This window comes from Morone saxatilis, unplaced genomic scaffold (assembly GCF_004916995.1).
Source record: "Morone saxatilis isolate NCDOM2014 unplaced genomic scaffold, NCSU_SB_2.0 Contig7, whole genome shotgun sequence".
Classification (NCBI taxonomy): domain Eukaryota; kingdom Metazoa; phylum Chordata; class Actinopteri; family Moronidae; genus Morone; species Morone saxatilis.
In genome coordinates this window covers 8,378,827-8,397,736 of record NW_023340246.1, presented here as the reverse complement: position 1 = coordinate 8,397,736, position 18,910 = coordinate 8,378,827, and positions in this window count along the sequence as shown.

Sequence of the window (18,910 nt, the reverse complement as noted above, 5' to 3'; positions counted from 1 at the left end):
TGTTGTAGTTTAACATATGTAACGAGACATGGCAAGTCTGTAAAGTTTTGAATTTCTCTGCATGGTAAAGCAATGTGAATGGGGCTGTAGTGAAAGTGATACTCCGTACAGTATATATATAGAGTTTGGATGCTGGTTTCCTTTTTTATTCCCTCTGCATAACCAAAAATACAAGAACTCCAGTTTAAATAACGGATTAAACAGTGTGTTTGTTTACGTACAACAGTAAGTCAGTGTTACTCACAAGCCCAATTACAATAAAAATGCCCCGTTCATAACTAGCACATTCACGGTGTAGTATTTCCTCACTGTGTAGGAGCTGGATGCTACTATCAGAGTGTATGCTAACATTAGTGACCCTTACTTGCACTATTCGATTTGGGGAAGTTACTGTACACTCCAGCAACCCAAACTCATTATCTGACATAGGGTTATGTTAGACTGTTCGAATATAGCATCTGTCTTGTTTCTCCAACTGCTAAGCAGCTAAATAGTGTTGTGTTTGAATAGAAGTCTGATTGTAGGCCTAAATTCTTTCTCTTACTTATATAGGTTCTATAAATGCTATTTATTTCCATGTTTGGGTCATCAACTAGTGAGGTGGTGTTAACTTTTAGTCTGGGACATGCAGCTTTTGCCTCAGTATTTTAGTATATCATGCAGCCATGAAGTACATGATCTGTTAAAGGTTCTCGCTTTAAATCCAATCAGCTGGAAACATTAAAAAGTCACTCAAGTCACTCTGTCTCCCGCCCTACACAGTCGCAACCTCGGTGTCATTTTCGATAGCAACCTTTCCCTTTGAGCAGCACGTCAATCAAATCACCAGAACTGCCTTTTTCCACCTAAAAAACAAGCTAGCCTCTACCCATCACTCTCCTTCTCTGCTGCCGAAACTCTGATCCATGTCTTCATCACATCCAGAACAGACTATTGCAACATCGTTTTATATGGCACATCATTCTAAATAAACTCCTGAATAAAATCTGCTGCTCGCCAGTTTACCCTGTCCTTTAGAAACTCTAGGCTTCCTGTCCTACAAACGATCCATTATTCTTTTTATTCCTATTATTCTTATTCTTATTCTTATTATTCGTATTATTCTGTGGAGAGGGAGTTTTCAACCAACTCACTAAACTAATGTTTGCTCAGCTGTGTAGATATAGCTGCTGAAATCGGTTAGAGACAGCTGTCAGTTCATCTGCCAAATTGTTTGTTATATATGCCAGCTATATATGAGAAGGCTGCCACCTGTAACTAGGGCTCAGGTCAGTTACAACCATTTGTTACTCTTTCAGCAATTGTCAAATACCTGACCTGACATTTTACACCTGTCACAGCTGCAATGTGCCAGAAAAATGTGGCTTCTCTAGCTTAATGCAAGCACACTCGTGCACATTTGAAGTCTGAAGCTGTGTCTTTAATGAATGCAATTCTTGGATTGACACTCTCACAATGCAAAGCACAACAGAAATAGAACTCCCAGCTGGGAAGAAATTGTGGACAGTGGAACGACAGCTCCAGTGACAGTTCAGAAAACATACAGGGAAAGACATTTCTGGGGGAAAAAAGCTCAGCTTTTTCGATGTTTTGAAATGTGAAATTGGCAGTAGTTGTCTTAAGTTGCAGTTTGATTGATGTTTTAAGCGAATGCCTAGAATATCTAGATGGTGTAATAACTCTACATTCAGTATGTTAAAAATATGTAGACAACTGGAACAAAGGGTCTTTGAGGATGATCTACAGCCTGTAGAATGACAAACAGTGTGAGGGAGTAACATGATAAAAGAAAGTAGATAAAGAACTAGAATAAGACATTACATAATGAACTGGGGGTTGAAAGGCGATAGGTATTATACATACAATCTGAGCAAAAAGGTTTTCAGGATGGTTGGCAGGAAGTGAAACAGCTTCAATAGCAAAAAGTAAAAAAACACATCACTTGTCATATCTTTTCAAAAGAGAGAAACCTATGGAATTGGAATTTCCTCTAAATGCACCAAAATGTAGAGCTAAACAGTAAACCTGAACAAAATGTCTTTCTACCTAGAGGCTTTTATTTTCCCCAATTCAATTCTGGAAATCAGCTTTGTATAGAGAGAAAAAACCCTATGAGGTGGCGTTGCAGGATTAATCCTTTGAAAGCAGCAGACATTTCTTTTCACATTTTTTTAAATAGGTCTAAGCTGTCTAAGGCAGCTCATTGAAATGCTTTACACTGCTATTCGGATGGACCACATGTCCACCTATAAAATGGCATGGAGATTCTCAACTCTCACTTTATCACTGACAGAGCAGACAGCATTAACTTAATAAAAGCATTCATGACAAAACCAAGAGAATGCAAAATGCATTGCAGTGTTGACAATAAAAATGTTCAGTCCAAATAAGAAAATTCCAGAGGCGGCTCTTTTGACAAGACACATGAAAAGGACTAAAAAGAATATTAACTCATCATAAGACCAAGACGGTCATCCTTCAAACAAATCAATTAAAGGAATACACTAATATAGATTTTTTTTGGTCTCCTTGTTCCTCAAGAAACCTTAATGACTTTGTAATTCACTGAGGAAGTTGAAAGGCAAATGTGGAACTTTAAATGGTTTTAATGCCACAAGTGTCTGGCAAAGTAAACACCCTCAAATGTAGCTTCTAAACAAATAAATTAAAATCTTGAATGTACGTACATTAAACACTAGCTGTAAGGGAGAAAAAAAGAAGAGCATGGTGTTAAAAAATATCGCTGTTGTCATTGTGATGACAACTTAACATAGGACTGGTCACCAGATGACAACAAGTCTCAGAAATATTACAATGCAAACATCATACAATCACCAAAAACATCATATAATATGTTGTGTCACTGTTAATATGAACACCAGGATTTATGTGTTTCATCACAGTACAGTCATATAGTTTAAAATAGTTAATAGTGCAAAAACAATGCTTCCTACACCGATGCCACTCAGTATCCTCTTTCAGTAGGCTGTACCGGACTGGTAAAGGCTCATGTGAAAACCCCAGTTTGTCTTTTACATTTTTTTTACATTCTGTTGTGCTCCCATGGTGAGTAAAGAGTAGAAAGTAAATCAAGTCCTATATGGACAATATTTACTTTACTAATATTTACAGACATTTGACGCATTAATAGAAAAATAATACAAAACAATCTGCTATACTAGATGTCAGAAGAAAAATGCGATTTCCATTTGACCTCTCCTGTATTATTCATTAGCTTTAAAAGCTATCCAAAATCCTTGTTCTGGTTGCAAGTTCTGCTCTACTAAAAGTATCTCTGGCCTCAGAGAATTTAAATGTCAGCTGCTTGTGAAATCCATTTCCTCCTCTAAAAGGGCCAGTTCACACCTCTAGTGTCTCCCTGAGGCATCAGTTTAAATGTGCTCAGCGAGACAGGACAGAAAGGAAACGAGTGAGAGGGCTGATGATGCGTCATCTAAACTGAGAAACAAGGCTAACTTAGGTTTTAGTTAGAACTCGATGTTCAGTTGATTTTCTTTGAATAAAGGCAAAACTTTTCCACATTGTTTGACACTAACTGTATGATTCACTGAGGGAAATATACGTGAGATGTTGTGTTTTTTATAACTTTTTTATTGCATGTCTTGAATACAATTTTATGCTCATTTCCACACATCTGGGATCTCCACTCGAATTTAATAAAAAGTTCTGTGTGTGAACAATGATTGGCTGCACAGCAGCACAGAGTTTGTAAAGATGGAGCCATCTAGAGTTAAAAACTGCTGATTCCAATTTGTTGTATACCCATAGAAAAAATTTGTATTTTATTTTATTTTTTTATTTCAGTTTATGTCTTTGAATTTTCTTGTTTCCTGGCAATTCAAGAGGACGCTATGTTTATATTGTTATGGTACGGTGTAAATTCAAGCTTTAAGGCAATACATATCAGCATAATGCATACCCAAGATCAAAACATGTTGAGCGCTTACAGCATTTCCGTAAATATGTTGGTGTCAATCAATGAGCACAACAAAAAACACAAAAATCATAAATAGCACAACATTTTGTGAATTTGCATGAACTACTAAGGGCAAGAAAATGCTGAGGGCTATGATGAAAAGCAGACAATGATTGCATTTCCTTCAACATATGTGGCTATCACACTTTCAGAAGGTTTTGAAGTAAACCAGGGTCCATATCCCTAATGAAGCTCAGCTTGCTCACAAACAAAATGTGGGGTTTGCGGACTATGGAAAGAAGACAGAGATCAACTTCCTTTCTTCTCCTGCACTCACTATGCTTCTTTTTCCATCGGATGAGGTCATCTGTGGGTAGGTAGGCCTCAGGGAGCAACTCGGGGGGGGCTTGACTACATGACAACTTCAAGGAGTGAAAAGTGACTTTAAAGACAAGGTAGAAACTGCAGTATCAGTTTGCATTTTACTGCTGGTCCTCAAGAGATGGCACATTTGAAAGTTGAATAGTAACTAAAGGTCATTCTGTAATTGAGACATACAGTATGGCAGTAACATTGGTCTCTCAGTGACTGTGAAGTAGTCACAAGGTTGTTGTCTCAAGTCACCTTTGAATATATCAGTGCCACCCCACCCCCTAATCCCCCACTGCCATGTGATTTTAAGCTTGACTTTAGGTTGAGTTTTAGCTTAATCAAGACATGAAAAGTATCTATTTTACTAACTTTTGCAGACCTGCCAACACTTTCCAACCTGGCAACTCATAACCCGATTCGAGGGTACGTATTTTATCAGTATTTTGTCATGGTATTCCTTCCTATTCCTAGTTTAGTGTATTTCATACATATTTGAAAGCAAATAGATATTTTCATGCAGGGCATTGCAGTACAGCAAGATAATTCATTCATGGTGGTATTTTATTTGCAAGCAATCTGTATTTCCACTATCCCTCAAGTCATCTTCATGTAGCCTCATGCTAACAAATTATTTTGAAATAAATATATTACTAGCTTAAATTCAGTGTATTCATTTTGAAGTCGCATGCGTTTATCTCTCAAGGTCGATGAAACAAGTTAAAAAACAAAAACATTTTGCTGCCGGGTGCCACATACGATGTCTGCCTGATAAAAATAAAGAGCACCATTGGCTCAATTTGTGGTCACCTGTGAAAATAACAAAGTCCAAGGAAAAGAGAAAGATAACTTCTGATGACAGTATTACTGTGCAATAGTTTTTTTATGGGGGCTGGGTCCCACCCAGGGCCCACATTCAACAAGGAGCCCCATAAAGGATCTATAAGATCATAACCTACTTTGCTTTTTTAAACATAAATTTAATTTCAGTTTTTTATGATGGATTTTGTCACAAATTAAAGGTTCATGGTTGACTCTAGACAGGCAGATCTTTTATTCTTTAAAAGACGGTGAAAAGGTGAGCTGCTGGCTGACATTTTTGTCGAGGTGAGGTAAGGAATCCAGGGGGTAAAAGCTTGCAGTGGGGAAAATGGGGGAATGAGAGCTGCTTGACAAACCGGTGTGGAGAGCTGGCAGAAAGTAGATTTTTGAGGCAGAGAAAATAACTCTGGCAGGCAGGCAGGCAGGCAAGCAAATAAATGAACATGCTGGTAGAAAAACTGGCTAATGGTTTTTGCCTTTATGTTATGGTGGACTTTTTAATTTAGTCTATTAAACAGATTTTTTAAAACACTGAGTGAATGTGATTTTAATAAAATGCCTAATTTTATAATTCATTTAGTTTGACATAAATTAGTCATATAAGTGGCTAAATACTTCTGACGTTGATATGTGGCCTGTTTTGAATTAGTGCCAGCAGGCTCATTTGGATACTGCTACAAGGACTAAACTACTGCAAAATGGAAAAGAAAACATCCACTGCACAAATGTGTCAAGTCAAGTAAATTTTTGTCAGTATTACTAATCACATTCAAGGGGCTTTACAATATATATGGCACCCTCTATCATTAGACCCTTCATTTTGATAAATGTAAGAAATAAATATTTGTGTGCGTTTGTCTGTTTCCGTGTCTGACAGTAATGGGGAAACTAGTTTAGTGTGTTGGATTTGTTGCTGCAAAACAGCAGATTTTACTCATACTGTAGCTGAATTGTTGACAGTGAGGATGATATTTTTTATTCCAGCTTAACAGAGTAAAATCTTATTTATTCATAAATGTTTGTCTGACTTGTGGTGTGCACTCTTCTTGGTACTGAAGTGGCATTGATGATGTGGTTGTTTGGCAGATTAATGTGTGAATTACTGCCTTGCATAGCCTCTTGCTATTAAGGGGTAAACTAGTAGTAAAGGTCAGTAAGGCTTAGCTGGTTGTGGTGATCCTGTGTGAGTGTTTTATGATTATTCCTCTTACTCTGTATAGCTTTGGCTGCGGCAGCAGCACCTCTGACTGGCAAGCAAGTCTCCTCCCTGTTATCTGGAGAGACTGTGAGCAGAACGCACGTCATATCATACCATATATTATACTGATTCCATATGAAAAAATATCTGCTGAGTAGCTATAAAAGCACATATGTTACTATTTGATATAAATCAATACTAAGATAATATTTGGTATATTGGAAGGCTTTAAAATTATATTTAAAATGACATGCAGTATTTTAAGCTCATTGTAAGTTACTACTAAACCACATATGTTCCAAGTCCAGAAAGAGATATAGGAATATTATAGAAGTTATTATTTTTTTAAGATCAGATAGAATAGATTTGATGTATTAATCCCACACAGGAAATCTGCATGTTACAGCAGCTCCAGATACAACACAACATAACATTAATAAAGAGTGATAAGAAAATACACATAAAATAAAATATAAAATAGGAAAATAGAAGATATAGTAAAAGTTGACACTAAGATTTATATACACTGTACACCTTTTATATAGACAGATATGTTTGATAGAACATGTATTATTTAAAGGGCATGTATATAAAATGTGCATATATAATATGCATAAGTATGAATAAGTAGGATGTATAACCTGCATACTTTAGGCACTGTCTATACTGTGTTTATGAACAACATTACTGATAATATTATGCAGTGACTGGGGAACAGTGCCCGCGAACAAAGCTCCACCACCTGTCCATCAGTCGGTCTGCCCCGCCCCTGTTACTGCCTGTACCTTGATTCAAAATGTCACACTGCCCCCGGCTGCCAGCATCTCATTCGGTTCTGCACACTGCATGTGGTCACCCGAGTGGCTTTAGGGACAAGCTAAAATAGTGTGGACACTTTTCAGAGTAGTCAAAGAACTATGAAAAATTGTGTTATACCTGCATCAGTACTGGCGCCTCTGCTTTTAAGCCCACTGATATGATGTTCCGAGGTTAGGCAGAGTCAGCCAGAAATCCAGCTCTGAGGTGTGATGATGGTTTCTTCAAGCTCTTTAAAGGTGAGTGGGATATTAGAATGAGCTGTTAAGGTAAAAGAACACCTACATTTCATCTCAGCAAGTATTTCTACAACAATACTATTGTGACCAGTTCACTGTAATCATCCATCATTACTTTCTGTACACATACAGATACGTAAGACTTGTTTGTTTGCTATGACGGCTACATAGACACAGTGCAAGAGGAGTTGTTTCTTCTTCTGAGGTCAACAGATTGGGCCTTTGATTATTTTTGTGTGTGGAAATATAAGAGGATTTCTTAGGATTGTGAGATCAGTATTTCTGTTTTTCTCTCTACTCTGTAACTGCTATAATTTACTATAAGTCTTACACCAGCATGCCCATCAATTCAGGAATGTGTTAGAGAAAATGTAACTTAAAGTGAATTTGAGTTGTTTCTCTTTTTTTTTTGCTGAATCCACCCTGTCAACCTGCTTCATCTGCTTCTTCTTTAGACCATGACTTGAAGAGAATTATTTGAGGCACCTTTCATATATTGTATACTATACAGAGAGACAGAGTGAACTAGGTAAACAAAGAATCCTTAGCTTGCCATTGTAGTCTATTACTTTTACTCACATTAAAAACTAAATGGAAACTGCTAACAATTACACCAAGCACCCAAATGGGACTGCCAAGCCACTTGGTTAGGTGCCAAGCTCACACTGAGGCTGTCGCCTGAAATCAGATCTTAAAATACTTGTATTAAATAAAAACCACAACACCACTCTGCTCAGCAAGCTTCATAACTGAGATCTCTGTGTGAGAAATCTGTGACGTCACAAACAGCAATTGGGTCCTGCAGAACAAAGGAGCTGCTGACATTCAGACTTTGTATACTCCTGTTCTCCTGTATACTCCTGTTCAACATTCCTGTTCTTACCTTCATCTTACAGATTATTTCAAAATGAGCTGCACACAAAAAAGAGAATCAGCGGTGGCCAGTTACATTTAGCACATTCAGAGTTTAACTACACCCCTTAAATCTGCTATTTCCCTCCCTCACAGCAAATTGAAAAAATGCATCAGAGACTTGCAAAGGAAAGCCTCTTGTCAGAGTTTCTGAGTGCTACTTGTGTTGTAGCTCAGCTAAAAAAACAACAAAATGGACCAAGAAATACAAAGATACAATACAATAGATGTGCTAAATTATTTTTGTCTTCTTTTCTATGAATAAGCCACACACCCTGAATAATAATGAATCAACGCTAAAACAAGAAAAAAACTTTTGACAAAGCATGAGAGTGAATGTGCCATTTTGTTGTCATTTCCATGTCTTAATCATGGTCACTAGGAGCGTATAAGTTATGGGTGAATGACCGATTCAAGAGCCATACTAACCCTGGATCCATAAAGTGCTTCTTTTAGTGCATCTAAAAACCAGTCCTACTTACAGTAAGTAACAAGCCTGATATCTTTTCCTCTCTAAAATATCACCCTAGAACAAAAATATACCATAGACCATGACCACTGCTGATAATGTGCTTGTACTCAACAGTGTTATGGCAGAGAGCATGTCTATCCAAACCTATTAATGGTACGGCACATGGACATGCAGCAAAAAGAGCTCAGACCCCTCACCTGGGAAGCTGTAATGACCTTAGAAGTGGATGGCCAGTCTCTCTGCAACTATAAAAAGATTTCAGTGAAGCTACACTTGTTTGGCTGAGATAGTAGCAAGGGGGGAGTCACAGCTGTGAGCCCTGACTCCACACACTCTACCATGGGGGTCAGGCAGCAGCCGCAGAGTCCATTAGCACATTACACGGCCCTCTCAGCCAGGAAACGAGAAAAAGCCATTGAACATCCCATTCCACCCCGCCACACAGATTAGAGTGGTCCTAATGCAGCTGCAGTAAGGTATGCTACTCATGAGAGGGAGAGGAGGAGATTGAGAAGAGGGCGAGAGAGCAACAGAAAGTGAGGGGGAGAGGGAGGCAAAGAGAATATAAGGAAGAGAAATGAGGAAGTAAATGAAGTGTGCAGCACTGATGATCATTCTCTTTGATGGTGTATCGGTGTGGCATCCAATAGAGCGCACACTCATTAGGGGCAGAGAACAGAGTGCAGTTTCCCTCAGTGTGCCTGGTGAAGGCAGACTAAAAGTTAAGATAACAAAACCAAAGCATATCATTGTTAATCATGCTTTATCAGCACAATACTGCAATTCTAAATGTGTCGATCTTTTATTTATAGCCCCTCTGATAACAAGTCTGTGGAACATAAAACATGTTACATCTCCCCATGGGAAAATAATGTTGAACATGTCCCCTGTATGCTTGAGTTGAATGGTAGGGCATATACTGTACAGTATCCTTTTAATACTTTTTGTTTGTGGGTTTCTGGGCCACTGCAAGTGCACCAAGCATGTGTCAATGCATTTGTTGTGTATGATGAATTGTCCAACTCCCCTGGTTCTAGGAGTTTGATTTAAAAAAAAAGGAGAGGCTTCTAAATGACTCTGAAGTGCTTTATTCACTTGTTGTATACCACATATCACCGCTACCATCACTGAGTTATTCTCCTCTTTCTCTTTCGTCCTCTGGGTTTAGTTTGTCCTTTGATTTGTTTTCCTTTCACAAACTGTAATGAACATTTGTGAGAGTACATAAAAGGGTAGTAGCATATTCTTTTATCTCTAAGGCAGTCTAATATCAGCCAGAGGCTTGGCGTTATCATGCCAGCAATAATGCAAAGTGCCTCTCGGAGGCAAATGAAACCAATCCATTTAATAAACTTTTTTTCAGAGTTTCAGAGCTTTCAGCACACTTGCCGCCTTTATAATTTGCTTGAAGTCATGAAACAAATATCACACTTGTTCTTCTCGCTTGCCTCTCATATCTGATGATACTGATGGAGGGGCTGGTTGGGGGAGACTTAGAAATAGTAATTGAAGCATGTAGACAACTCATCTCCCTTGCATTTATTTTTGAAAAGCATTAGAAGAGCAGGAGAGTAAAAAAATTGAAAGCGGCAGAAAGGAGGGGTCTGAGTGCACAGCAATTCATTAAAAGTGATTTGTAAGCTTGGTCAAATTCCTTGCTATCTGCCCCTGCAGACATGAAATGCCTTCGGGTATATTACAGACACAGTGGGAGGATGTGATATATTGGATGCCCTGTCCAATGGATCCACAGATGGGCAAACAGATAGAAGGGGAGCACCAACAATCTATAATCATGTTTAATATACCCTTGCCTGTCCATGATATGAAAGCCTGGAGTGCATGCAGAGAGGAATCCATGAAAATGACCATTCTTTGGAGCTGTGTATGTATACAGCCATTAGGGCGCTGTATTATTTGACCTTTTTCTCTGCTTCACATAACAAATTATTTTTGCAATATGCTAAAAGGCATAATATCTGTCTATAATAGTGTTACAGTATCAGTCCAGTGAGACCTCCCCATTTAATCATCAAGGAAAACATTTTTGACCACCATGTCACACCAGTAATTTCATTGCCACCGTCTTTATGCTAATATTCTATTAACAAATCACTGTGCTTTATTATGTGCAAGCAAAATGTTGGCTGTGGTTTCTAGCTTGTTGCACCTCTTTTGTGGCTAGCATGAATATTTTTGTGTTTATTTTCTTTGTCCCTTTGTCCCAGCGGTAAGAATGAAGTGTCCTCTCACAATTACCTAATTGATTGACTCGTTAATTAAAATTTGACATAATTTAAATTTGATTGAATTCATTAGTAGTCATTGTACAGTGCAGGCAAATACCTTTAACTACACCCCACCAAAACAAATGCAAATATCTACAGTTAGCTTGAGAATGTTCTTGCAGCTTTACAATTCAACAATTAAAATAATAGACACATCTCTTAAATAGTTATTACAGAATTTAAAAGATTTGGGACAAAATGTCTGACAAAATAAGTTGACAGTGCACACTGCAGGAAGAATTGATCACTGTAAAAAAAAAAAAAAACCACAGCGAGTTTTTGTGTGTATATTTATGTGTGTGTGTGGGTCCGTATGTGCATGCTTAACCAAAAGATGCTGCACCAGCCTCACCTTCACATCTCCGGTGCATTTCAAATCTAGCACACAACAGAAGTTGACATTTTCTCTCCTAAATTTATCTCTCTGCGCAGAGACTCCCACCCCTTGTTTCAGACACAGAACACTGGAGGCTCATTCATTTCTGCAGAAGTCTGTCAGTTCCCATAACATGCCCCCTGTGACTTGGTTGAAATGCCAAGCAATGGCAAAGGTATTGCAAGAAACACCACCCTCTCTTTTAATCAAAGACTTATTAGATGGAAATTAAAATGTAACTTTAAGGCTGTCTGAGCTATCCTATGTCCTGCTGGGCTGTACAGGACTCCTTTCTAGGTTTAGCATACTAGGCTCATGCAAATGAATCTATAATGATCTCCAGTGAAAGACTGATTCCTTCAATCGTGCTCAAAGTAAACAGAACGTGTGTTTAATAGGAAAAGAAAAGTGTTAACTAAAATGAATGGTCAAATGTTTCCTATAAGAGGACAGATTATACACACCCAGCATGAAATGTCAGTCTTTTGACAACTGTAAAGCATAGGCACAGTGAAATAGAGGTTTTATTCCTGCAATTATCTTTTGATTTATTGCTGGAATTACAGCATCATGAAATACCCCTGATTCATTTGAATTCAACTAGTACCTAGTTTCATGCCACCAAGTCTGTAATGTTCAATATTTTATATAGGCTATTGTAATATGTTGGCTTGGGCATTAACACAAAAAGTGCAAAAAAAATTCTGCATTTAATTCTTTCAAGTCATTGTTTTCACTATTCATTTACTTATATTGCATCATAACAATATGTATTCACAATATGCGGAGAATAATACAGATTATTCTGAAGAACATGGCAAAGACAAAGAAGACATGTGACACCACTGTCAGGTGAATGACTGTGAATAGCTTGCATCAGTAACAGTTCCTCTGAGAAATGTCTGTTTGTAATGGAAAAGCATCTCTTAGAAAAAAAGACAGACTCTGCAAAGACCCAGACGGGAGGGATAGACAAGAAAACAAAACACATCAAACCCCCGATGCCAAGAATGCTGCCTCTCATAACATCCTATTCTAACTGGATTCTAACAGACACTGTCAATCTCTATCTGTCACTCAGAAAAGCCAGCATTTACTATGTACCTTTTATTATTCTGGCGAGAGAGCGTGAGAAAACACAGCATTTGAGGTGAAAGTAAGGTGTACTTATATCCCCATGTGTATTTTTGTACATAAACACTGGTGAAATACAGCGTGAGAAAACAACAAGCTGATTTAAACCACCAATTTGGTTGACAATGTTGTTCTGTTTTAAAAATAGCCTTACACGTATAGCCATTTAAATGGCTTGGCTTGTTCTGAGCTTGTTCATTTAGCCTGTTCAGCTTTTCACAGCATAATGGAGAGAAAATTGCCTCTGCTTGCTCAGGGACGAGGATTTTGGAAGGCAGGACCAGAGTGGGACGGTGTTGACATAAACAAACGTCATGCTATTTCTGGCTGGACTTCTCAATATGAATATTGTGCTGATTCGGGGAAATACTATATATAACTCCAGTGTCTGAAAAAAAAAAATGAATACATGCATGAAAAGCTTAAGCCCAAGTAATTTTAGACGAGCATGCACAAAAACTGCACAGTGTGGTGTATAACAGCTGTATACAATATGCAGCACTGTTTGTAGATTAACAGTTTTGATAGTTGAACCCAAATGGTTTTACTTGGACAAAACTGAGATGCCAAGAGACACTGTGAATGGAGGGAACATGGTGTACATGTAGCATCAAAAAAAATAAAATAAAAAAAAAATATTCCTAGTTGCCATAGTCCCGGCAACTGGAAAAAAAGAAAAACCTGAATTTGTAGCTGTAATGGTGTTTCTTAAGTTTTGAAATTTTGTGTTCATGTTTGTCATATGATAAATCTCAATGATTTCAGTGACCCCATGACCTTTTGACTAAAATATCACAACAATTCATCGTTCTGTATTTTTTAAAAGTCTTTTCCTGAGGAGGTTGAATCATAGATATATAATATAATAGAACTAGATAAGGTGGCGCCACTCACCCTTTGCCCAGTGGTCACTCGTGGTATTACGTCTGTACAGTTGTTGACAGCTCAACAGTGCTGCAGCTTCTAAGGAAATTTCAAGCCGTATAGAGAGACAGAATTGGTGCCTGCGTGCTATCGACACACCATTTTCATCCCTCTGAACTCAGCACACAAAGAAACATATTTAATTGGTGTTAAATGCAAGGCACTTGCCTCAGTGGTATAAATGAAAACCCATTCATTTTTAGAGGTTGCTGTAACTTTGTTTACACATTTATGGGATTTTACAATCAGAACGAGAGCAGATCACAGTGGATTTTCAAACAAAGACTTTGTGTTCTCTCCACCAAACAAAATGGAGAACACATAAAGGCCTGAAAATAATCAAGCTAGGAGTGGACCCCTCCTTGGTGCTGAGCACACACTGCTCTAAAAGGACTTTGAAGGTCTTTCATGAATTTTGTTTCCGTGTGAATATGAACAGAGCCATCATAGCAGATTATTGGGGAAAACACTGAGACTGTCAAAACAGACTGTGTCTAGACATATCTCTCCACTCCAGCTATGTTTTTAATGTACATTCATTGCCACAGTTTGATTTAGAGGCCAGTCTTCAATAATGTGTTTTTTCTTGCCCACCCTCATGTCAAACATTAATTGTTTTTACGCTTGTAAGCACCCTTGTGTTTATAGTAACTGGTCTTTTCCAAGTAAACTTTGGAATCCCATCAAGGCTCTCATTTTAATAGTCCCCCCCCCTTGTTGAGATTGACATTTTGCCCACTTATTGCCTTTAAACATCATGCTGCAATGTTTCATTTTCCACCAGACATCCATTTGTTCTTTAGCATTAGACTGCTAAAAAAAATTCTATTCACTGTTCTGTCTTGAGTGTGATTAACATCATATTATACTGGATATTTAGTGTTTCTTAATTTCATAAAAGAAGGGTAAATACTCATTTATGCATTTAAAAGTAATTCTTAATTGCTGATAACATCCTAGTTTTCTTAATGTGATTTCATTTTCATTTCTAAAATTGTCCCATGTGGCAGAAATATCTTCTCTTAACCACACAGAATACAAGTAAGTTATTCTAATTTTGATGTTGTTTTCAAAACTGTACAGATGAATGAATTCTGGAACATAAAAGTGGAATCAGATATAAAAAGCAGAAAAAATGAGTGGAGTTAATTCAGGCATATAGACCTAATCAGACTGAGATTAATCCTTTACCACAAAGTCACTTGTGAGAGCAAAGTGAACATCTTTTGGTCGGTTCAACTGCGCATAGTAATTTTTGTCACTGTCATTTATTTTATTGAATAGTTTTCAAGACAAGAGAATTAAGTAATTTTTTGATTTGTTCTGTCAAATAGAACAAATCTTTCCAGTGTGTAACTCGCTGGACAAGTTCATACTGTTTTGACTGATAAGGGTAAAGTGGTCAGTCACTTGAAATTACAGCCATTATGCTGCTCAGGAAGATGAGCCTACAATGAAGTGTTGGCAGGAAGGGGATCCCTTTAATGATAGGAAAAGAGAGGAGAAATAGGGCAGGGCTGGCCTGAAGGTGGCTCGAGGTTTCTCCTAATGTGGGTCTGAATGTCTGTGAATCCAGTGAGCATTAATCTTCCTGAGTGTTAAAATGGTCAATTTATAGCTACTGTATGTATCAGTCTGAATGGTATTTTACCTGAATTTTGCATTCATATACCAGACACAGTGCAAAACACTGCGGCATCTCTTTGGGACTACATCCCACTGATGACTGCTCTCAGCTCAATCTCCTCTTTGATCAGGACCCTCTCCATCTCTGCTGTGTCGCTGCCAGCCTTTGGGTGTCCTATTAAGCATCTCTCTTTTTGATTCTACCACCTGCATGCGCTTGTTGTGCCGTGCCTGACCATGACTGTTTCAGCCACCAACCAGTCAGCAGCATCTCTGCTTGTGTGACCATGGATAACCCCTAAAGACTGATTTACAATCACACAGCATGCCCACCAGTGAATACTGAACAACAAACTGAGCCATCGATGTTTGAAAAAGAATCTCACCAACAAATGCTTTGGTGTGCATTATAATGACTGAAGCAGCACAGTCTCCTCAGCAATTAATTAAACTGTAAATTTAATTATCTTGATGGAAATGCAGGAACAGTTGTGCAGCTGGATTGAGTGTGCCTCTGTTATTATTATTTCTTAAGTCGGTAACGCTTTATAATAACGATCAGTCGAAAGTAATTTATAAGCCTTTAGTTAATAATGACCTAATTATTTACAAAACGTAAATTGTAGATGATTCATAATTGCTAACATATCACAAATGTGTTTAAAGAAATATATTAACTTTTAGTAAATCATGAAATGATCATAACAAATGGTTAGTTAGTGATTCATAATTAGCTTTTCACAATTTCCACAAATCTGTTGTCAGTCTATAGTATCAGTATCTCTATACATTAGTTAATCATGCAAATGTGATAAATAAATTATTAGTAAATGATCATAATTTTGTTGATGCATCAGTAATCACTTGTAAGTTAACCTATTAAAAGCACAGAAAAGTCATTATGATCTTTAAATTAATAGTTTTTAAGCGAATAAACATTTATAAAAAAATTTGAATCAGGGGATTTACGTGGGTCAGTGTTAAATACATCCACTCACCACCACAGATAATTGGGTTCTGTGTGGAGTGGGTTAGATCTATGGATAATATGACTGAAACTCTTCACATGCAGGTGAACAGGGGCTAATGACTCCATGTGTATATGCGGAGACAGCTGTCTGTACCCTCCCAGCACTTACAAGCACTGCAGTACGAACTACAGTGTTTTTCATCTGTTGTAAATGATTTGTAAAGATATGGCTAAATCATTTACAAAGCTTTCTGCATCTCCCAGATATAAACTGTTGATATATATTAACATTCAACTTCTTTCAAGTGAAGGAAACCCTGCTTCTTTAGGCGTTAAAAATCAACATGGCAACAAAAATAAAACTCAAACCCATATACATGTGCATCTCTTTGCCGGCACGGTGTCATGAAAGAAGGTTGCCTGTCAGAATACTGGGTCTTATTTCACCATCCTTTAGTGCACAGCCAAGCCTGCTGTGGCAGTGTCTGACTTGATCCTGGATACATGATTGGCAACTGTTTAATGAGGGCCTGTGTACCTTTGATTACTAGCCCCACTAATGAACAGCATGTCAGTTTTGCCCTATTAGTAGAGAATAGAGTCCTGGCTACCCTGGGTAATCAGTAGAGCAGCGTGTCCAAATGCCAGTCAAAGGGCACAATTGATATTTCATGCAGCTCCCTGTGGAAAATTTTAATCATCAAATCACACTTTAGATATTATTTCTCTGGGGTGATGTCATCAGCTCTGTGAAAGTGTCTGGAACATTTGCTTTGATAGCATAGTATTTATTGATGCCCTCCCAATATTTATCAAGCGCTTGCACACAACCTTGCTGACTTGATGTGTTTTTTTCTTTTTCTTTTCTTTGATCGGGAGTGACATACAGATATATTTTCAGCTTGCATTGGAAAACAGAGACTGCAGGTCTGGCAAAATTTTGAACATCATTCCCATAAGGTAGTCATGAAGGACAGTAGTCTGAGTAGTCTGGACAGGGTGATATCCAGGTTGCCATAGTGGAAGGAACTGCTGCAATGCTGGCCTGGTAGGAGACAAGGTTTTCAAGAACTGGACCTAAAGTTTTTGTCAAAACCACAACGATGCCCAATATTCTTCCAGATTCAGTAAATATTATTATATTCAGGGGGCTTTTATTATATTGTTATTTAACCCTTCCTTGGAAGATCCAACCCCAGGCCCAGACAATATCAACAACATCGGGCCAAATTCACAGCATGCATCCTAAAAGTGTTAGGGTATTAAACTGCTAGATTACCTTTCGTCTAATAACCTTATAATAATCTTCTAGCAACCTGCTGTGATTTCCAGTCCCATCAAATAAAGAGGTAATAGTTAATCTTGACTAAAAATAGCAGTTAATCTCTCCATATTGTTAGATTTAGTGTCCCTCAATGCTCATCTAAATCCTAGGTAATCTCATTTCCTTTTTTTGCAGATGACACTGAGCTGTATGTTTCCCTCACTGCCGTTGTTTCCAGGATCTTGTGCTGCTCTTTCTTGATTCTCTTTCTTAATTTCCCAGATTTGAACACCATTTGCAGTGAAAACACCCTGTTCCATTGTTCCTTTAATTTATTTTATTTATTTAGTTAGTTAGAGGGAATCAGGTGTATTATCATCTCCTCATTTGCATTTCTCTTTTATACTACTACATATAAGCATATTTGGACTGTCAACAACTACAACTACAACTACAGTGAAAAGATAAAATCCACTAGCTTAGTAGAAAAAATCTGAGTATTTTTTGGAGAAGAGCAGTGAAGACTGAGAGTGATAAATCTTCTGTGATATTGAACTTACAGTAACACATACACTTGACTTGACTATTTTGGGTTGAGATCAACAGAAATGTCTAATATAAGGGGTTTGAAACATATCTACATATTTTTTTAGCATCCTCAGAATAATGCGAGAGCTCTCTAACAGGCACTGTAAACTTGCCATATTTGTGCAAAAAGGTGGTTGTTGGAGTCACCTTCATTGTGGGCAGACATCTGAAGAAATCTCTAGATGAGTCAGAATGCACAATGAGGGACTGCAGGAAGAATATTCACAGCCGAGTGCTGAAGGAGGCAAGGGAGTCTAATCACCAGCCAAGACTGAGTTCTGAAACACACACGCAGACACACACGCAGACACACACAGACACACATACACACACCTGGAGAGAGAGAATTACTACAAAACAAGGCACAGAAACAGGACCATGCTTCACTGGTCTCTAGCTCAAACTATTTCTATCACTAAGCTCATTTTGACATTAATACAAAATTTATGTGAGCTTTCTTGCACAGAGTTTTCCCTGAAAACTATATATTCATAAATCTAGTTATTAACCACCATAGGCCAGTGGTAGCTGAAATATCTATAAATCATAAAGGTCTCACATACATTTCAATGTTACTGTAACAATCAAATTATATAATGATATATTGAAATATTACAGGTAATTATTAATGTGTGTGACTGCTGTGATCATAATGATGTCCTGACAAAAGTAGATCATAACATATTACACTTATTAATTCTCCCCTTTTTCCCAGTGTATGCCCTAAAATATAATGGCATGTTAATAATTAATTGCTCTTGTGAATTTGTTTTTGCATAGTTAACCACCCTGATTATTATTCAATTATGGGGACCTATTTATTTATATAGTGGCACATTTACATCTCTTCACTGCACTGTGATATTGTGGTCCAGAGAGTGGCCATGGTTATTATGACAGCATGTTACACACAGCTGAATGAAATCAAATATGAGGTTGATAACGAATAGGTTTGTGGACATATGCTTCTTGTTA